General features: G+C 40.1%; 1 long non-coding RNA gene across 1 annotated transcript; it reads right to left on the bottom strand.

The window, feature by feature from the left end:
- Positions 1 to 18,771: 18,771 nt before the first annotated feature.
- Positions 18,772 to 22,285, bottom strand: LOC123149273 (uncharacterized). Its single transcript, XR_006474559.1, has 3 exons — positions 21,787 to 22,285; positions 21,632 to 21,703; positions 18,772 to 20,647 (listed from the first exon to the last, which is right to left on the bottom strand). It is a non-coding gene; the product is annotated as an uncharacterized lncRNA (long non-coding RNA).
- Between the last annotated feature and the right edge of the window lie 1,198 nt (positions 22,286 to 23,483).

Here is a 23,483-nt window from a genome sequence, read left to right as displayed (position 1 = left end):
ATACCAAGGTGGCTGAGGGAGTCCTAGATTAGGGGGTCTCCGGACAGCCGAACTATATCCTTTGGCCGGACTGTTGGACTATGAAGATACAAGATTGAAGACTTCGTCTTGTGTCCGGATGGGACTCTCCTTGGCGTGGAAGGCAAGCTTGGCAATATGGATATGTAGATCTCCTCCCTTGTAACCGACTCTGTGTAACCCTAGCCCCCTCCGGTGTCTATATGAACCGGAGGGTTTAGTCCGTAGGACAACATACAATCATACCATAGGCTAGCTTCTAGGGTTTAGCCTCTATGATATCATGGTAGATCAACTCTTGTAATACTCAATCATCAAGAACAATCAAGCTACCCGAGATCCGCCGGTTTTGACACCAACATTGGTGCTTTCATTGAGAGTTCCACTATGCCGTCACCATAAGGCTCGATGGCCCCTTCGATCATGATACGCCTCCAACGTATCTATAATTTTTGATTGCTCCATGCTATATTATCTACTGTTTTGGACCTTATTGGGCTTTATTATCCACTTTTATATTATTTTTGGGACTAACCTACTAACCGGAGGCCCAACCCAAAATTGATGTTTTTTGCCTGTTTTAGGGTTTCGAAGAAAAGGAATAGCAAACGGCGTCCAAACGGAATGAAACCTTCGGGAACATGATTTTCTCAATGAACAAGACCCAGGAGACTTGGACCCTACGTCAAGACACAAAAGAGGAGGCCACGAGGTAGGGGGGCGCGCCCTCCACCCTCGTGGGCCCCCTGTTGCTCCACCAATGTACTCCTTCCTCCTATATATACCTACGTACCCCTAAACGATCAGATACGGAGCCAAAACCCTAATTCCACCACCGCAACTTTCTGTATCCACGAGATCCCATCTTGGGGCCTGTTCCGAAGCTCCGCCGGAGGGGGTATCCATCATGGAGGGCTTCTACATCAACACCATAGCCCCTCCGATGAAGTGTGAGTAGTTTACTTTAGACCTACGGGTCCATAGTTAGTAGCTAGATGGCTTCTTCTCTCTTTTTGGATCTCAATACAATGTTCTCCCCCTCTCTTGTGGAGATCTATTCGATGTAATATTCTTTTTGCGGTGTGTTTGTTGAGACCGATGAATTGTGGGTTTATGATCAAGTCTATCTATGAACAATATTTGAATCTTCTCTGAATTCTTTTATGTATGATTGGTTATCTTTGCAAGTCTCTTCGAATTATCAGTTTGGTTTGGCCTACTAGATTGATCTTTCTTGCAATGGGAGAAGTGCTTAGCTTTGGGTTCAATCTTGCGGTGTCCTTTCCCAGTGACAGTAGGGGCAGCAAGGCACGTATTGTATTGTTGCCATCGAGGATACCAAGATGGGGTTTTCATCATATTGCATGAGTTTATCCCTCTACATCATGTCATCTTGCTTAAGGCGTTACTCTAGTTCCATGAACTTAATACTCTAGATGCATGCTGGATAGCGGTCGATGAGTGGAGTAAAAGTAGTAGATGCAGGCAGGAGTCGGTCTACTTGTCTCGGACGTGATGCCTATATACATGATCATACCTAGATATTCTCATAACTATGCTCAATTCTGTCAATTGCTCAACAATAATTTGTTCACCCACCATAGAATATTTATGCTCTCGAGAGAAGCCACCAGTGAAACCTATGGCCCCCAGGTCTATCTTCATCATATTAATCTACCAATACTTAGTTATTTCCTTTTGCTTTTACTTTGCTTTTATTTTACTTTGCATCTTTATCATAAAAATACCAAAAATATTATCATATCATATCTATCAGATCTCACTCTCGTAAGTGGCCGTGTAGGCATTGACAACCCCTTAACGCGTTGGTTGCGAGGATTTATTTGTTTTGTGCAGGTACGAGGGACTCGCGCGTAGCCTCCTACTGGATTGATACCTTGGTTCTCAAAAACTGAGGGAAATACTTACGCTACTTTGTTGCATCATCCCTTCCTCTTCGGAGAAAACCAACGCAGTGCTCAAGAGGTAAAAAGAAGGATTTCTGGCGCCGTTGCCGGGGAGGTCTACGCAAAAGTCAATATACCAAGTACCCATCACATACCCTTATCTCCCGCATTACATTATTTGCCATTTGCCTCTTGTTTTCCTATCCCCCACTTTACCCTTGCCGTTTTATTCGCCCTCTCTCTCTATCCTCCTTCTCTTTCCCGTTTGCCTCTTTTTGCCCGCTTGCTTTTTGTTTGCTTGTGTGTTAGTTTGCTTGCTTGTCGTTATGGCTAGTCCCTTATCTTCTCTGTTTTCTCCCGAGAATGAAATTCTAAATTTTAAACAAAGGGAGGGGGAAAATCTAAAAGACGCTTGGTATAGAATTTGCAATGCTCAAAATAGATCTACCAGGAAGCAATCTACTCCCGTTCTTCTTCGCAATTTTTATATAGGCGTTACTCCTTGGCACAGATATATCCTTGATACAATTACCGGAGGGAACTTCTTGGGTAGCCATACTTTTGATTTGTAGCGACCCGACCTCAGACGGTCAAGTCTCTGTGCTTAAGTGTCATCCCTGGATCGGTATGCTGACACGCACAATACTCGAGGATTTATAACAGAGGTAAATCACATGTATAAAATAACTTAAATACTATTACCTCAATCCAAATAGCGGAAGTAACAACAAGGTTGTGGATTCCCATCAACACCAATGGTAAAGTTGAGTGTAGAAATCGTAACCCTAACGTATCACTTACTCGTCGTAAGAATCCTGCAACATGAGACGTTGCAGCCACAAAGGGTCAGTACATTGAATGTACTGGCAAATTCACACCATAGGATAATGATGAATAATAGCTATCACTACCTGCATATATGGCTGGTGGAAATGCTCTATGGTTATAATGTTTTTGCGAAAAGCCAATTTTTCCCTACTGCAAAGGAATATAATTTATTTAACTACAAAGTTGGTTGAAAATATTGAGAAGGTTCCTCCAACTCAATCCCAAATTAAAATCAATAACCCAACAAATTATTTAAGTAACATGATGAGACCAATATGATAATCCAAGAACCAGATACTCAAGATGTCCATAACTGGGGACACGACTAACCATGATTAGTTTGAACACTCTACAGAGGTTTGCACACTTTTCCCCACAAGACCCGATCTCCTCCGTTGAATTTCTCGCACTACCGGGTGTTTGAGAAACGGATGACCGAGACACAGTCTTTCACAAGCATTAACTCTCTACTCCGGATAGACTATACCACCTACAACCCACTACATGCTAGTCTATCTCTTCAAGAGCTTCACACAACTTACTCAACTATGCTAGAGCCCATAATAGCTTGTGGCTGCACACGGAAGTTTCTAGCATGAATAATCTTATGATCCCTTTGAGCCTGGGTGGCATTCCATAGGGTGATCACACGGGTCCTCCGGGATCCCCTTGGGAAAACACTGGGTTCTCTAGGTGCCCGGGCAAACCACTGGGTGCTCCAGGGTGCCCCAACCAATCCACCCAGATGTGTATTAAAGTAGGCACCTTAAGTTAACCATTAAATAATAACTCTCACATCTGTCATGAATTCTCTCAAACCAATCCATGTCTATGAGCAATATGAGCATAACGTAAAAGTAACTCCCAGGGTTTGAATGCAGGGCGATAGGTTCCTACCTCATCAACTACTTCCTGATACCCACATGTTATCAAGTCCTAAACATGCGATGTTTGAGGGTTGAAACTCATGCATAAAAACTGGGTATGAAAGGGATATGATCAAAGTGTGAACTTGCCTTGTACTGTTGATGAAGATGATTCACACTCATAACTCTTGATAATTTTACTCGTCACACTCCGTTCAATCTATCGTCAGCAAGCAATAGTAACTACACATAAGCAATCACTCAAAAGATCGAGAAGAACGAAGAAGACAGTTCAGAAAACATCAAAACCAACAAATAACTCTTGCAACATAAAACAATTTCTAACAGTTCCAAAATTATGTGAGTTTGGCCTTATCAGAAAGTTTAAGTCAAGAGCTTCGATTTGCAAAAAGAATCAACTAAATCGGAGTTATAAAACACAAGTTATGAACAAAAGAAGTTTGAATACAATCTGTTTGAATTCAAATTTTAAAACTTTCAAAAACATGTTTAAGTTGTTTTACTGGATAGAGGAGATCGTAACGAAGAAGTGGGCGTTGGTATCATCTAATTTGGATGAACGAGTAAAAAGTTATGGCTATTTGAAAAATCAGGGCCAAGCTATTTTACGGAAGAAAAAATAGCTACGGCTAAGGTCTATTGTATAAATACATAGAATAATTGATAATCTAATTATTCTATCGTATTAGTCTAGAAACAATAAACTACGGAAGTATAAAAAAATAAAGAAAGATACCTTTATAAGGCAGAGAAAAGACGACTTTGGAGAGAAGAGACAATTTCCAGAAGTCGCGCCGGAGAGGAGAAATATTTTTGTTAAATGAATCTAGTCAAACCAAAATATTGACTTAACCTGAATCAGATGATTTTTAGAAGCTCTATGGGTCTATATTTATAGGTGAAAAAAAGATTTAAGGGTCAAAGGCTAGGCAATGTGAGACTAAATGTAGACGAAAATATACGAAATAGAGAAGAAAAAGGATATCGCCTCGCACGGGCCTAAAGGCCTCGGCCGGCCGCACGCGGTAGATGGGTTGCTTTTTTTTCCCGAAGTCTATTTCTTTCTGAAATTTGTTTCAAAAAAAAACTAAACATTAACAAAAATAAAATAAATATAAAAAAGACAAAAGGAAACAAAAGAAAAACGGGCCGGCCTGCTGCTATGCTAGGCATGTGGGCGGTTGTTAGTTCCAGGCGCACGCATTGATTTTTTTCCTTTTTTATATAGAAAAAAAAGGAAAACTCGATAACGATAATAAAATAAAATTTTATATAGGCATATTATATATCAAACTTTTAGAAAAAGATTTTCTACAGCATGAACATTTCTCTAGTGCCAAATAAAACTCACAAAAATTCAAATAATGCAAACAGTGCTAGTTCTACAATAAAACCCAATAAAAATCATTTTAGAAATACCGAAATGATTTCAAAATTATTTCTTTCCAATTTTCTGATGTAGGGAATCATTTTATCCTATTTTCCATTTATTTTATTTTTGGAGAAAAATAATTTGAATAAAACCCAAATAACTCCAAATTGAAAATAATTTCAAACGGACTTTAAATTTGATCCTTTTAAACTTCCAACTCGTATTTCATATATTTTGAAGAAGTTTTTATCTTCTCTCATGAAAATCATTGAGTTGCTTAAAGTTTCTGAATTTGAAATATTTTCAAATAAAATTCAAATCTTTTTAGAAACCCCTTTTCATTTAATTAAATGGAAGAAGTCATATCATCTTCTCTCGAGGGTTTTGTATTTGAAAAGAATTTGAATTCACGGAGATCAAAATGCAAAAAGGTGAAAGTTTGGGAAAGTCCTTTTATTCCCTCTCATTTAACTTTCAAAAAGTTTCGAATCTCACTCAATCAATCACAGAACAATCAAACAAACAATCAATTTATCTATTTATTATAACATTCCAAAATTTAGAATTTTGGGATGTAACAAACCTACCACCCTTAAAATGAATCTCGTCCTCGAGATTCGGAGAGGCTAGCAAGAAAAAGGTTAGGGTTTGGGGGTCTCCTCAAAATCCATCAATTGTCGCAGGAGGGTGTCTGGGGTGCTACCACCCTTAGAAGCATGGTTACGGTTCCATCAAACTCATATACTCCATCCTTATTCTTAACAGTGTCGGTCTTCTCAGATCCTCGGGAAAATTCTTTCTCTGGGCACTTCCGTTAGTGGCTTAACCTTTCCCTTAATACTTCTGTCTTTCATCTAGGTAAGGTTCTTCTGTGACTGGGTCTTCTTAGCTGACGGGTCTGGCGCCAATACTAAACAACTATCGATATCTCATGGTGGTCACCAATTTATGGTTTCTCCTGCAGGAAATGAGTCTGGGTTGAACCTCACTGTATAACCTACGGTTGGCAAAGCTACCTTGTACAAGGGAAAATACTTATACCATTCTAAGGTTCAAACAAGGTTTTGATCGTCGTCTCTCTACTATAGGTAAGTCACTCAGATTTACCATCCCATATAGCAAGGCGAATAATAAGAGTAAGTCGGTATGGTGATCAATCCATTCCGCACCCAAATCATTACCCTGTATATGGTTTAGCGAATCTTGATACGTCCATTTCGCATCATGCTTTTATATAGATATTTATTGCATTATGGGATGTTATTTCACATTATGTCACAATACTGATGCTATTCTCTCTTATTTTACAAGGTTTACATAAGGAGGGAGAATGCCGGCAGCTGGAATTCTGGGCTGGAAAAGGAGCAAATATTAGAGACCTATTCTGCACAACTCCAAAAGTCCTAAACTCCATGGAATACCTTATAATAAATAATGATAAATCCTCACCAAAGATGAAGACCAGGGGGACCACACCCTTCCCACGAGGGTGGGGGGCGCGCCCGCCCTAGGGCGCGCCCCCCTACCTCGTGGCCCCCCTGGTGGCTCTCCGATGACCATCTTCTCCTATATGAAGTCTTTCGTCGAGAAAAAAAATAAGCAACCTTTCGGGACGAAACTCCGCCGCCACGAGGCGGAACCTTGGCGGATCCAATCTAGAGCTCCGGTAGAGCTGTTCTGCCGGGGAAACTTCCCTCCCGGAGGGGGAAATCATCGCCATCGTCATCACCAACGCTCCTCTCATCGGGAGAGGGCAATCTCCATCAACATCTTCATCAGCACCATATCATCTCAAAACCCTAGTTCATCTCTTGTATCAAATTCTTGTCTCCAAGTCCGGGATTGGTGCTAGTAGGTTGCTAGTAGTGTTAATTACTCCTTGTAGTTGATGCTAGTTGGTTTAATTGGTGGAAGATCATATGTTCAGATCCTTTATGCATATTATTACCCCTATGATTATGAATATGAATATGCTTTGTGAGTAGTTACGTTTGTTCCTGAGGACAAGGGAGAAGTCTTGCTATTAGTAGTCATGTGAATTTGGTATTCGTTCGTTATTTTGATGAGATGTATGTTGTCTAGCCTCTACTGGTGTTATGTGAATGTCGACTACATAACACTTCACCATTATTTGGGCCTAGAGGAAGGCATTGGGAAGTAATAAGTAGATGATGGATTGCTAGAGTGACAGAAGCTTAAACCCTAGTTTATGCGTTGCGGATGGATCCATATGTTTCATGCTATGGTTAGGTTTACCTTAATACTTTTGTTGTAGTTGCGGATGCTTGCAATAGAGGTTAATCATAAGTGGGATTCTTGTTCAAGTAAGAACAACACCCAAGCACCGGTCCACCCACATGTCAAATTATCAAAGTACCAAGCGCGAACCATATGAACATGATGAAAACTAGCTTGACGATATTCCCATGTGTCCTCGGGAGCGCTTTTCCTTATACTAGATGATGGCTCACACGTTGTTGCGGGAATGTTTGCAATATTTCAATGAGATTTTGATTATATGGAACATGAATTCTTGAAACAATAGTTTTTGAAAGTATATAAGAATTAAATGTAAATAGCATAATAAAATGAAATTTTACATGCATGCATGTTGTAGTGGATTTTCAATATTAATAGTTGCATGTTAAGGTGGGCCTTTCCTTATGCATGTCGAATGATGAGGTGGCATGCTTGCATGTTGAGAGAAATATGTAATGGGGGCTAGCTATTTAGATATAGAAGATAAGAGTTTGTCCAGGATTTTCCTTTGCTACGAAAAGGATTGGGCCACCTTGCTACACTTTATTTACTTTTGTTACTTATTGCTCGTTACAAATTATCTTATCACAGAACTATCTGTTACCACTTATTTCAATACTTGCAGAGAATATATACATTGCTGAAAACTGCTTATCATTTCCTTCGGCTCCTCGTTGGGTTCACCACTCTTACTTATCGAAAGGACTATGATAGATCCCCTATACTTATGGGTCATCAAGACTCTTTTTTGGCGCCATTGCCGGGGAGTGAAGTGCCTTTGGTAGGTGGAATTTGGTAAGGAAAAATTTATATAGTGTGCTGAAATTTACTGTCACTTGTTACTATGGAAAGTAATCCTCTGAGGGGCTTGTTCGGGGTATCTTTACCCTGACCAGTAGAGCAAAGAGTTGCTCCTCAACCTACTGAACCTATTGAAGATGAAATTCCTTATGAGTATCCTTCGGGTATGATAGAAAAACTGCTAGGTAATCCTTTTACAGGAGATGGAACAAAGCATCCTGATGAACACCTAATATATGTGGATGAAGTTTATGGATTATTTAAGCTTGCAGGTATATCCGATGATGTTGCTAAGAAGAAGGTCTTCCCTTTATCTTTGAAGGGAGACGCATTGATATGGTATAGGCTATGTGATGATACGAGATCATGGAACTATAGAAGATTGAAATTGGAATTTCATCAAAAGTATTACCATATGCATCCTGTTCATCGTGATCGCAATTATATATATAATTTTTGGCCTCGGGAAGGAGAAAGCATCGCTCAAGCTTGGGGGAGGCTTAAATCAATGTTATATTCATGCCCCAATCATGAGCTCTCAAGAGAAATGATTATTCAAAAAATTTATGCTCGACTTTCTGAAAATAATCACACCATGCTCGATACTTCTTGTGCTGGCTCTTTTATGATGAAGACTATTGGATTTAGATGGGATTTATTGGATAGAATTAAACGCAACTCTGAAGATTGGGATCTCGACAAAGGTAAGGAGTCAGGTATGACACCTAAGTTTGATTGTGTTAAATCTTTTATGGATACTGATATTTTCCGTGAGTTTAGCACTAAATATGGACTTGATTCTGAGATAGTAGCTTCTTTTTGCGAATCTTTTGCTACTTATGTTGATCTCCCTAAGGAGAAGTGGTTTAAATATCATCCTCCCATAGAAGTAAAAGTAGCTGCACCTATTAAAGTTGAAGAAAAGACTATCACTTATAATGATCCTATTGTTCCTACTTCTTATGTTGAGAAACCACCTTTCCCTGTTAGGACAAATGATCATGCTAAAGCTTCAACTGTGGTTTGTAAAAGCAATATTAAAACATATACAGCTCCTGAGCAAGTTAAAGTTGAACCTAATATTGCTATTGTTAAAGATCTCTTGTCTGATAATATAGATGGGCATGTTATTTATTTCTGTGATGAAATTGCTAGAATTGCTAAACCCCGTGATACAGATAAACCTAGACCTGTGATAGGCATGCCTGTTATTTCTGTTAAAATAGGAGATCATTGTTGTCATGGCTTATATGATATGGGTGCTAGTGCTAGTGCAATACCTATTAACTTATACAACGAAATTATGCATGACATTGCACCTATTGAGTTAGAAGATATTGATGTTACTATTAAACTTGCTAATAGAGATACTATTTCACCAATGAGAATTGTTAGAGATGTTGTAGTCTTGTGTGGGAAAACTAAATATCCTACTGATTTTCTTGTTCTTGGTCCCCACAAGATAGATTTTGTCCCATTATATTTGGTAGACCCTACTTAAATACTGTTAATGCTACCATAGATTGCACAAGGGATGTTGTTACTGTCGGCTTAGACGATATGACTCATGAATTTAATTTCTCTAAATTTAGTAAACAACACCGTGAACTAGAATTGCCTAGTAAGGATGAATTTAGTGGTCTTGCTTCTATTGCCGTACCTCCTAGTGATCCTTTAGAACAATATTTGCTAGACCATGAGAATGATATGTTTATGAATGAAAGAAGGGAAATAGATAAAGTATTCTTTAAGCAGGAACCTATGCTGAAACACAATTTGTCTGTTGAAATCCTAGGGGATCCTCCTCCACCTAAGGGTGATCCCGTGTTTGATCTTAAACCGTTGCCTGATAGTCTTAAATATGCTTATCTTGATGAAAAGAAGATATATCCTGTTATTATTAGTGCTAACCTTTTAGAGCATGAAGAAGAAAGATTATTCAAAACTCTGAAGAAGCACCGTGCTGCTATTGGATATACTCTTGATGATCTTAAGGGCATTAGTCCCACTCTATGTCAACATAAAATAAATTTAGAAGCAGATGCCAAACCAGTTCATGATCCTCAACGACGTCTGAATCCTAAAATGAAAGAAGTGGTAAGAAAAGAAATACTAAAGCTTCTGGAGGCAGGTATAATTTATCCCGTTGCTGATAGTCAGTGGGTAAGTCATGTTCATTGTGTCCCTAAGAAGGGAGGTATTACTGTTGTTCCTAATGATAAAGATGAATTGACCCCACAAAGAATTATTACAGGTTATAGGATGGTAATTGATTTCCGCAAATTAAATAAGGCTACTAAGAAAGATCATTACCCATTACCTTTTATCGATCAAATGCTAGAAAGATTATGCAAACATACACATTACTGCTTTCTAGATGGTTATTCTGGTTTCTCTCAAATACCTGTGTCGGCTAAAGATCAATCAAAGACTACTTTTACATGCCCTTTTGGTACTTTCGCTTATAGACATATGCATTTTGGTTTATGTAATGCACCTGCTACCTTTCAAAGATGCATGATGGCTATATTCTCCGACTTCTGTGAAAAGATTTGTGAGGTTTGCATGGACGACTTTTCCGTCTATGGATCTTCTTTTGATGATTGCTTGAGCAATCTTGATCGAGTTTTGCAGAGATGTGAAGAAACTAATCTTGTCTTGAATTGGGAAAAGTGCCACTTTATGGTTAATGAAGGTATTGTCTTGGGGCATAAAGTTTCTGAAAGAGGTATTGAAGTTGATAAAGCCAAGGTTGATGCTATTGAAAAGATGCCATGTCCCAAGGACATCAAAGGTATAAGAAGTTTCCTTGGTCACGCCGGATTTTATAGGAGGTTCATTAAGGACTTCTCAAAAATTTCTCGGCCTCTGACTAATTTATTACAAAAAGATATACCATTTGTCTCTGATGATGATTGTGTAGAAGCATTTGAAATACTTAAGAAAGCATTAGTCTCTGCACCTATTGTTCAGCCACCTGATTGGAATTTACCCTTTGAAATTATGTGTGATGCTAGCGATTATGCTGTATGTGCTGTTCTAGGGCAAAGAGTTGACAAGAAATTAAATGTTATCCATTATGCTAGTAAGACTCTAGACAATGCTCAAAGAAATTATGCTACTACTAAAAAAGAACTTTTAGCAGTTGTATTTGCTTGTGATAAGTTCAGACCTTATATTGTTGATTCTAAAGTAACTATCCACACTGATCATGCTGCTGTTAAATATCTTATGGAGAAGAAAGACGCTAAACCTAGACTTATTAGATGGGTTCTCTTGCTACAAGAATTTGATTTGCATATTGTTGATAGAAAAGGAGCTGAGAACCCCGTTGCAGACAACTTATCTAGGTTAGAGAATGTTCTTGATGACCCACTACCTATTGATGATAGCTTTCCTGATGAACACTTAAATGTCATAAGTACTTCTTGTAGTACCCCTTGGTATGCTGATTATGCTAATTACATAGTTGCTAAATTTATACCATCTAGCTTCACATACCAACAAAAGAAAAAGTTCTTCTATGATTTGAGCATTACTTTTGGGATGACCCACATCTTTATAAAGAAGGAGTAGATGGTGTTATTAGACGTTGTGTACCTGAGCATGAACAGGAACAGATCCTACGCAAGTGCCACTCTGAAACTTATGGAGGACACCACGCAGGAGATAGAACTGCACATAAGGTATTGCAATCCGGTTTTTATTGGCCTACTCTCTTCAAGGATGCCCGTAAGTTTGTCCTATCTTGTGCTGAATGTCAAAGAATTGGTAATATTAGTAGACATCAAGAAATGCCTATGAATTATTCACTTGTTATTGAACCATTTGATGTTTGGGGCTTTGATTATATGGGACCTTTTCCTGCCTCTAATGGATATACACATATTTTAGTTGCTGTTGATTACATTACTAAGTGGATAGAAGCTATTCCAACTAGTAGTGCTGATCATAACACTTCTATTGAAATGCTTAAAGAAGTTATTTTTCCGAGGTTTGGAGTCCCTAGATATTTAATGACTGATGGTGGTTCACATTTTATTCATGGTGCTTTCCGTAAAATGCTTGCTAAATATGACGTCAATCATAGAATTGCATCTCCATATCACGCACAGTCTAGTGGTCAAGTAGAATTGAGTAATAGAGAACTTAAATTAATTTTGCAAAAGACTGTCAATAGGTCTAAAAGAATTGGTCCAAGAAACATGATGATGCATTATGGGCCTATAGAACTGCATATAAAAATCCTATGGGTATGTCTCCGTATAAAATGGGATATGGAAAAGCATGTCACTTACCTCTCGAACTAGAACATAAGGCATATTGGGCTATTAAAGAGCTCAATTATGATTTCAAACTTGCCGGTGAAAAGAGGTTATTTGATATTAACTCACTTGATGAATGGAGAACCCAAGCCTACGAAAATGCCAAGTTATTTAAAGAAAAAGTTAAAAGATGGCATGACAAAAGGATACAAAAGCGTGAGTTTAATGTAGGTGATTATGTATTGCTATACAACTCCCGTTTAAGATTTTTTGCAGGAAAACTTCTCTCTAAATGGGAAGGCCCCTATGTTATCGAGGAGGTCTATCGTTCCGGGGCCATAAAAATCAACAACTTCGAAGGCACAAATCCGAAGGTGGTAAACGGCCAGAGAATTAAATATTATATCTCAGGTAATCCCATAAATGTTGAAACCAATATTATTGAAACCGTAACCCCGGAGGAATACATAAGGGACACTTTCCAGAATGTTTCAGACTCCGAAAAGGAATAGGTATGAGGTATGGTAAGTAAACCGACTCCAAAACAATTTTAAGGCAATATTTCTCCGTTTTGGAATATTTAGAAAAATAGAAAATTAAGTAGCAGACCGGGAAGGACACGAGGGCCCCACGAGGGTGGAGGGCGCGCCCTACCCCCTGGGCACGCCCCCTACCTCGTGAGGGCCTCGTGTGCCTTCCGGACTCTGTTTTCTTGCACGATACGTATTTTGGTCGGTAAAAATTCACTATATATTCTCCCGAAGGTTTGGACTCCCGTATCATGCAAATATCCTCTGTTCTTGTTTTGGGCTATTCTCTGTCAGGGTTGTCAAGGCCAGGCATCATGTCATCCCCCTCCTCTAACAACGGTGACAAAGATGCATGGCTAATCAAGATAGAGCTGAAGAGGGAAGAACCCATGGAGATCAACAAGGATGAAGGGATCAAGAAGGCCACGGAGAACCAAGCTTCGGCAACAGAAGACATCCTTCAACTTGATCACAACCTTCTTACCCCAACTGAGATCGAAGCTTTCCAAATGATTGAGTTAACTCATATTCAAAACAAGTATCTCACAAGTGAAAATATTTTGTTGAAGGAGCATATCTTTGCACTCAAGGGCATTATTCGCAAGCTAGAGGACCTCTTACGCTCGATGTGGGACTATCCATCACCTCCTTCTTCACCAACCAAGGATATATAATCACATGGGTATGGGCACTCCCCTTGGCAACCACCAAGCTTGGGGGAGGTGCCCCGGTATCGTATCACAATCACAACTCCTATCTTTACCGTTTCCTTAGTTTGATCCTATTAGTAGTATTTTGATCTAGTAGAATAAAGTTTATGGCATGATCTAGTTTTAAGTTTTGCTTTACGATCTCTCTGTGTAATCGAGCCCGTGAGCTATATAATAAAGATTAGTGTTGAGTCAAGGGCTTGATTTTCTTGCTATGATCTTGGGTGAATAAAAGAAAAGAGAAAAAGAATAAGAAGAAACAAAAGTACATATTGATCTTATTGATAGTAATGACTTCACATAGGAAGAGTGTGATGATTAAAGGTTATTGGGAGTTGGCAGACATAGCTTTGGTCATCGTTGCAATTAATTGGAAGTAATAAGGAAAGAGAAGTTTCACATATAAATATATTATCATTGACATCTTTTATGATTGAGAGCACTCATCAAAATATGACATGCTAAAGAGTTGATGTTGGACAAGGAAGACAACGTAATGGGTTATGTTTTCTTATATCTGAGATAAAGTATGTTGTCATGGATCATCCAACATGTTGAGCTTGCCTTTCCCCCTCATGCTGGCCAAATTCTCAGCACCAAGTAGAGATACTACTTGTGCTTCCAAATACCCTTAAACCAGTTTTGCCATGAGAGTCCACCATATCTACCTATGGATTGAGTAAGATCCTTCAAGTAAGTTGTCATCGGTGCAAGCAATAAAAATTGCTCTAAATATGTATGATTAGTGTGGGAGAAATAAGCTTTATACGATCTTGTGATGTGGAAGTAATAAAAGCAATGGACTGCATAATAAAGGTTCATATCACAAGGGGCAATATAAAGTGACGTTCTTTCGCATTAAGATTTTGTGCATCCAACCATAAAAGCGCATGGCAACCTCTGCTTCCCTCTGCGAAGGGCCTATCTTTTATTATTATCTTCTACCTTATGCAAGTGTCATGGTGATCTTCACCTTTCCTTTTTACATTTTATCCTTTGGCAAGCACATTGTGTTGGAAAGATCCTGATAGATATATCTAATTGGATGTAGGGGGGGGGGCATGAGTTATTATTGTTGACATTACCCTTGAGGTAAAAGGTTGTGGGGCGAAACTATAAGCCCCTATCTTTCTCTGTGTCTGATTAAAACTTCGTAACCACAAGTATTGTGCGAGTGTTAGCAATTATGAAGGACTAGATGATAGTTGAGTATGTGGACTTGCTTTTCAGCTCTGACATAGACTCTTTCTGATGTTATGATAAATTGCAATTGCTTCAATGACTGAGGTTATAGTTTGTTGGTTCTCAATAAGGTTTCTGATTCATACTTTTGCATTGTGAATAGATCATCACTTGAACATAAGTAATCATATGACAATATCTATGTATGTTGCTGTTATGAGAATAATCATGATGCCCTCATGTCCGTATTTTATTTTTATCGACGCCTCTACCTCTAAACATGGGGACATATTTATTGTTATCGGCTTTCGCTTGAGGACAAGCGAGGTCTAAGCTTGGGGGAGTTGATACGTCCATTTTGCATCATGCTTTTATATCGATATTTATTGCATTATGGGCTGTTATTTCACATTATGTCACAATACTTATGGCTATTCTCTCTTATTTTACAAGGTTTACATACGGAGGGACAATGCCGACAGCTGGAATTCTGGGCTGGAAAAGGAGCAAATATTAGAGACCTATTCTTCACAACTCCAAAAGTCCTGAAACTCCACGGAATACCTTAAAATAAATAATGAAAAATCCTCGCCAAAGATGAAGACCAGGGGGCCCACACCCTTCCCACGAGGGTGGGGTCGTGGGCCCCCTGGTGGCTCTCCGATGACCATCTTCTCCTATATGAAGTCTTTCGTCGAGAAAAAAATAAGAAGCAACCTTTCAGGACGAAACTCCTCCGCCACGAGGCGGAACCTTGGCGGATCCAATCTAGAGCTCCGACAGAGCTGTTCTACCGGGGAAACTTCCCTCCCGGAGGGGGAAATCATCGCCATCTTCATCACCAACGCTCCTCTCATCGGGAGAGGGCAATCTCCATCAACATCTTCATCAGCACCATCTCATCTCAAAACCCTAGTTCATCTCTTGTATCCAATTCTTGTCGCCAAGTCCGGGATTGGTGCTAGTAGGTTGCTAGTAGTGTTAATTACTCCTTGTAGTTGATGCTAGTTGGTTTAATTGGTGGAAGATCATATGTTCAGATCCTTTATGCATATTATTACCCCTTTGATTATGAATATGAATATGCTTTGTGAGTAGTTACGTTTGTTCCTGAGGACAAGGGAGAAGTCTTGCTATTAGTAGTCATGTGAATTTGGTATTCGTTCGTTATTTTGATGAGATGTATGTTGTCTAGCCTCTAGTGGTGTTATGTGAACGTCGACTACATAACACTTCACCATTATTTGGGCCTAGAGGAAGGCATTGTGAAGTAATAAGTAGATGATGGGTTGCTAGAGTGACAGAAGCTTAAACCCTAGTTTATGCGTTGCTCCGTAAGGGGCTGATTTGGATCCATATGTTTCATGCTATGGTTAGGTTTACCTTAACACTTTTGTGGTAGCTGCGGATGCTTGCAATAGAGGTTAATCATAAGTGGGATGCTTGTTCAAGTAAGAACAACACCCAAGCACCGGTCCACCCACATGTCAAATTATCAAAGTACGGAACGCGAATCATATGAACGTGATGAAAACTAGCTTGACGATATTCCCATGTGTCCTCGGGAGCGCGTTTCCTTATATAAGAGTTTGTCCAGGCTTGTCCTTTGCTACAAAAAGGATGGGGCCACCTTGCTACACTTTATTTACTTTTGTTACTTATTGCTCGTTATAAATTATCTTATCACAAAACTATCTGTTACCACTTATTTCAGTACTTGCAGAGAATACCTTGCTGAAAACCGCTTATCATTTCCTTCTGCTCCTCGTTGGGTTCGACACTCTTACTTATCGAAAGGACTACGATAGATCCCCTATACTTGTGGGTCATCAAATCTCGCATTCTAACACTTGGTCATCCTCACAAGCATTGCAGAATTTCTCTTGTCAACGAACTAGGTTCGGATAAATCCATTGATTCTGCAAGCCATACAAACATCTATCGTTCCTTCACAACTCTCAGGTTTTGCGTAAACTCCTATAAGATCGTCTGCCGATAAATGTAACCTCTTCCAGGGGTTTTCCTTCAGCAAGAGTGTGCTTGCTCCTTGGCAGGTCCTGGGGCATGTGGGTTATGGCCCATCTCATTACTTGCAATCTTTGAGCTCATCCTAGGTGCAACTGATTATTTTCCAAACACCCAGCTTCCTGGCATTCTTAAATCCTTCCAATTATATTGTCTCTCTTCCTTCTATTCGCACCAAACCAAGACGTGATTACTCAGACTCATCATGGAGTTACAATTGCTCTATATTTCCAACATCATACCTCCTTTATAGCCAATAATACTTCATCTCTTCATCCTCTTGGGGATACCCCACATATCGTGACAAGACTCCTTTTTATTTTGTCCAAAATCCACTTCGTGGTACATCATTATCCTTTCTAGGGGTCAAGGGTTCTCATAGGGTACTACCACCCTTAAAATGCACAAATCTTCCATAGACCATATTTCTCATATCCTCGAAATGGTCAAAATCCTTCTTCATAGAGTAACAACTCATAAAATCCAAATCTTTACCAACGATGCTAACTTTATTGATTCTCCAATGATTACAATCTCTTGCTTTTCCATTACATGCCTCAACTCAACACCTCAATATAAAATAAAATAACCATAGATGCATCACGTCTTGCGTCCACCAGTGTCATCCAACTGTGGGTTTGGCGAGCCTTGATCCAGCAATGGAGCTTCTGATAGTACTCTGATTATCTAGCAGTAGTGTCCGTGAGAGCGACCGTTACCTATGCGAGAGACTGGCTCCACGGCCTGTGTATGTGTTCTTTCAAAAACATAAGGATCCTGAATTTCTGTAGTTCAATCTCAGACTTCGCAATTGTGAGGACACAATCGTTGCTGAAAGAATTTTTCAGAGACATAATATGATATTGCTGCTAGTACCAAAAGACTATTTAGAGCATGAAAGATCACATGAATGAACTAAAATGACGACGATAAAAATAAAAAGAAACATGTTTCCTTTTATCATACTGAACACCAAGAACTTAGATATGCTCTAAATAGCAGCCCGGTGCACATAACTCCCGCTTGCACAGGGTCCGGGGAAGGGTCAGAGCACTATCGACAAATGTCTTGCTTTATTGCTGCTAGTAGTTTGCGAAGATCAAAAGATAAAACCATGAAAAGAAGATAAGAGCAGAATCAATTTCTACTGAGAACAACTAGAATTGAATGCACCGAACATATATTTGAATCTTGAATCGAGTAATTGAACCGAAACTCAGTTAGCATATGTAGCTAAGGGTGTGTTCAGTTCAAGGAACGAAGTGGAACGTAATGGGTCGGACCCGTCCCTGGAGGTCGTTCTCGTGTTTGGTTGGAAAACGGAATGGAACGCACTGGTTCTCGGGAGAGGAATATTCATGCTATATGCCGAACCAAGTAGTTCCTCCAAATCGAGCTGACAACGCGGAACACCTTGCTTGCCCACAACCTTGAGTCGCCCCTCTGTATCTCCCTTGATGGCGACCCACGGACCTCTGCCCTTCTCTCTCTCTCTTCCCTCTGACCTAATACACTGCATGAGCACGCCGGGATCTTGTAGGTGCCTATTATTGATCTTGTAGCACGCTGGGATCTTGTGTTGGGTGGCTGCTGTTGATCTTGTAGCATGAGTCCGATATTATCTTCTCTGGTTCTCTGCGATTTGTTTTTGACGAAGCGTGGTCAATCCTTCAGTTCGTGAATCGTTGATGCTCACACGCCTTTGTTGCATGGATCGATGGATGAGTACTTTATTCGGTGATTTTTGTTTGATTGAAATTCAACAGAATTCAAGGTGAGATGAACAAATCAATTCCATTCCATCTCTCAGACCAAACAACGAAACGTAACCATTCCATTCCTTCGAATTATGTCTACCAAACACAAGGATGGAACCGACCCATTCTGGTGGAATGGAACCATGACATTCCATTACACTTCATTCCGGAACCAAACACACTTCATGGAGAGACTAACAAAAGAAAAAGATGAGCAGATTCTCCGAATATCAACAACTGGACATCTTAATATCCAATGAATGGAAAGTCCTCACCAAATTACAGATGTTAACACCACATAAATTACTGTTATCCTCCCAAAAAGAGAAAATTAGAAATATTGCTAGTTTAAGAAAACCACAATTATTTAATCAAGTAGCATATCAGCCATAGCAATATTCAGAGAACATAATGGTATTAACCTTTCATTTTTATTACTAAGATAGAAAAAACAAAATCATCTTTCTACTTGGAAGAATCCAAAGGCATGTCCAGACCAACGGGGGGGGGGGGGGACAATACAACCAGTATCCCAAATAGCGCTATTTGCCAATGGATTTCCAAGTTTACAATAAAATCCTACAAATAGCAAACAGCTGATTGTTGACAACCTTAGATTAAGCGGAAACACAAGAACAATGTTAAAGCACAAAAGAGAAGAACAATGAGAGCATAAGAAGAAGAAGAAGAAAAATACCTCTTTAATGAACCAGTGGGCCTCAAAACTCTATTGCCTCAAAGCAGCAAAGCTAATCTAAGTAACACATGGACAGTGATCTCTTCACACTAAATTAATCAAGTGTGTATTTTTATGCATGCCTGGAAGTCTAAAAGCATATGGATCTTGAGTTTTCAGAAATATTTGAGTACAACTCAATATGTTCTTCCCCTCCCAATGGCTTTTGTTATGCACAATCACTGAAGTTTATACACTCACCTTCCAGCTGCATTAGACAGAAATATACCCCGCGTCCTCTGTGCTACAGCTCTACCAATTCAGTTTGACCACCCAATAGTTGTAATCAGGCCAGTGTGATCAGTTGGTCAGAATCCAGGATATAAAACAATATGAGATTATGCTTGTTGCCGTATGAATAGACAAATATGTACTTCCTAACCTGAACATTCTTTTAATAATATAGTACTAACTTATTTCTCTTAATAATACACTATCACAGTTAAGTTCCAACAATAGAAGTTACATTATCTATCATGCAAGCATTTTCTCCTTCGCAATAATTTCTGTCGTATGCAGCTGCAGCCCATAATTTTATAGAAGTTCAGATGGAGAAAATAAATATACCTGAATAGCTAGTGCGGGAGAGTATCCATGGCGGCATTGTGAGCCTGTTACACTGCAAGTTGCCACTGTCATCTTCATCTGTAAGCCATTGTCGTCCTCTTCTTCCGCAAGATACGACCACAATGTCGTGCCATGGTACCAGAGATGGAAACGTTCAGATTCAGTATCAGGTATGGCTCGAGATAATGAATGATTCTACAAAATCAATGAAAAGCTGGGAGCCACTTTCTCAGATCAAAACAACCTAGAACTAAATGCACAAAAAAACCTGAAGTAGACTATAATCAATTAATGAACATGTGCGATAACAAAGAAATGAGGGAAATCATGGATAACAAACTCAGGTCACGTAATAGACTGAACTGAACTTAGATCAATATTGCAATCTCCACATCTCAGTTTATAAATTTATATAGTAACTACAACTCAAAAGATTAAACATAAAACTGAGAAGGAAATGCATTTTAACAAACATATGATGATCATGAGCGCAGTGCAAACCTGCTAACATATTCGATGCATCACGGATGGCCTCGCGAGCATGGCCAGCGCCCACTCTCTGCTGCCTCACCTCCACCACCCTATTCTGTCCCGCTACCAAACCACTAAGGAGGTAGTGCGGTAATGCGATATACATACTCGAGAACCAAGTTCAGCAAAATTTCATCCTTCTCAGTTGTAGAAAAGAAACAATGCTTCAGAGCTACGACATTTGGGTGGTCATGTAGGTGTTTGGTCCGAAGCTCGCGGTTCTTGTACTGCTTATCCTGAAGAACCTTCCTAATAGCAATGGTTTGCCCTGTCTGCAAACATTTAGCATGCAATACAGTAATATTAAGGTTATATCAGACAACAAGCTCTATGTAGACACAAAATTGGTTCATAGATAGTCACAAGAAAATCTATTATGGCTATATAGAATATCCTAGATATATAGATAGGCAGCTCAAGACAGGAATACAGAAAATGCGTAAACAAAGATCAGCCTGAAGTTGTTGCAACTAACCTGGTGCAAAATAGCAAATGAACATGCAGAAATGCATTAAGAGTGAAATATGCAGAAAAGATGAAGATGTGGTGTGATCTATCACCCGTTCCGGTGTCTTTTTCTTTGTTATTGTCCGTATCAGCCTAACCTAACAAACAAATTGACAGGCTGACCGGTGAGACCTCAGCCTGGCTATTTATTTAATCTCATAATCTCACGCATGGTATAACTGATTTGTTTCCAACCAAGAAACGAATCAAACTTCAGCCTAGCTCCATATGCAACCTCCTAGGATACATATGAAGCAGAATGAAGGGTGCTGATCATTGGAGGCTACATTAAGAAACAGAAGTGAGTACGTGGTACTTGTTATTACAACCAGTGAACGTAATGAACAATCATTTCTTCTCTTTTAGTGAGACTACATGCAGCCAAACAAAAGATAATGTGATTGCGTGCTTTCTCACAAACACACCAGTTAATGATTTCTTGTGTTGTGCCTATTTCATTTCCTTCCAACCAGGCAGACTGCAGCTAAATCCGCGTCTTGTTCAGGAAATTCACATCCACGAACTATGCAATCATTTTCCCGATGGAGTTACAGAAAACCAGCAGAAATCATTGGCGTCATGCAGGATGAATTAAGAAAGTGCATGCGGAGCTAACAAGTCAACTCCGCTGAAAACCACACGACTCTCCAATATTATTACTATTTTTTTATTTTTTGCGGGTGACTCTCCAATAATCGCACACAGTACAATATCCAGGAGAGACCCGGAGAGGAAGCATCATCTCTCACCTGCCTAACAGAGACGATAACGAGCCGAGGAGGATTGGCATGGGCGACGGGCGATGGGCGCCTTGCTTCGCACTGGATCAGGGGAAGCTAAAATCACCCCCAATTTGACCAAATAACACCCAGGAAATCAAGAGGAAGAAGTTGGAAAAAGAGACCTGGCGCATAAGGAGACAATGCGCGGATCCGGACCTGCTGACCCCCAGCCGGCCAACGATGGTTTCTTCCTCCCATCCTTCCGGCAGCCAGTTCGTCCAGATCGATCCGCTGCCTCCCGCGTAAGGCAGAGCACAGATCGAAACTGCCGCCGCCGCCTTCTCCTCCCACCCACTCCTCCCTCGAGACGACCACGTGCGTGTAACTGCGTGAGAGAGCGGAGCCAGTTCCTCTCCTGCTGGCGACGCTCGTGCCGGCCGGTTAGGTTTGCAGTTTGCTTCGTTCAGAAGGGAAAGGGAGGACGGTCCTGGGGTAGGTGTTATCTGGACCAGTTTGACCCAATAGGAACGACCAGAACGAAACCCTTCTATCCAATCGCTGTGATCGCTCTATCAGAGAGGCTGTTTTTTCTAGCTTTCTCAACGCTGCACAGTAAAACGGTGATGACGTGTGTAGCATGAGAAGGCGTCCTTCACGCGACTGTTATTGGGTTCAATTACTCAAGGTGTGTTTGCTCCAATTCATGTCAGTTGTGGTTCAAATCTTGTGCAAGATGATCCTGAAATCATGTATGCAACAAGATTTTTATGTGCAGGCATGAGCGCTGGGAAAGATAAGTTTTGAGATGAAGTCGTGCTATGATTTATTAGGCATGATTGAAAGCATCACGGTTAGAGTGTTATCGCTTTTGGGAAGTCGGGTATCCGTTACCGCGTGATCCGATCACACGAGGCCTAAAACAAACACTATCCAACGGCATCTATTACCCTCCGTAAATAAGTTACGTTACAATCATCCGAACCAAACAACACGTTAACCTTGATCGAACAAATACTACTTTGATTCAGCGACTTAGCTTTCCGTATGCCGGGATTTGCTCCAGCGACTTAGCTTTTTAGGTTATGTAGGCGATGCATGTATCTACATCAACAACTCTGCGTTTGTGCTGTAGCTGTAGCACGCACGAGACGATGATCTATAGCGCGATGACGTATGCCTCGACGGACTCCGGCGATGGGTTTGGCGAGACGACGATCTACGGCGTGAGCGCGATGGAGTCTGGCCCGACGGACTTCGCCACGACGTCCTACGGCGCGACGACCTCCATGTGCGGCGCGAGGGACTCTATCAATACGGCATGAGGCACGATTAATGTTACATCGGGACTTGATGACAACTGACATGATATGAAATGATCGGGCAGTAAAACAATTTCATATCTGAAAAGAATCTCACCCTAAAACAACTTTATTTTTTAGTATGGTGAGTGTGTATTACAATATTACATAAGAGACAGAAAGGGGTAATTTATATTTATTTTTAAGAAACGCCAGGCTGGGATCATTGCATCATGGCCGTATCGGAGCGCTAGCAATAGCAACAATCTCAGACTAGCATGTATAGCAGTAGCATTTTAAGTTGCAGTCACAATAGCCCCACACGTTATCGGAGCTTTCATTTAGGCATGTACGATCGCAACCATCGGTAAGGCCAAAGCACGGTCCTCTATAATTGCCGCTCAGGTGCCGGCATTGACTCGGCGTGTCGCATGTATACGACATTGAACATATTGGACATACTAGCACATGCAAGAACATGGTTAATTAGCCGAAAGATTAATCAAAACAACATCTTTCAAAAAAGATTAATCAAAACAACATATTAAGTTGCATACACCAGCCAATTCAATGCCAAAGCT

The sequence above is a fragment of the Triticum aestivum genome, chromosome 7A, assembly GCF_018294505.1.
Source record: "Triticum aestivum cultivar Chinese Spring chromosome 7A, IWGSC CS RefSeq v2.1, whole genome shotgun sequence".
NCBI lineage: Eukaryota > Viridiplantae > Streptophyta > Magnoliopsida > Poales > Poaceae > Triticum > Triticum aestivum.
Note: the sequence above shows the minus strand (reverse complement) of the source record. Positions and strands in the feature narration are given on the sequence as shown.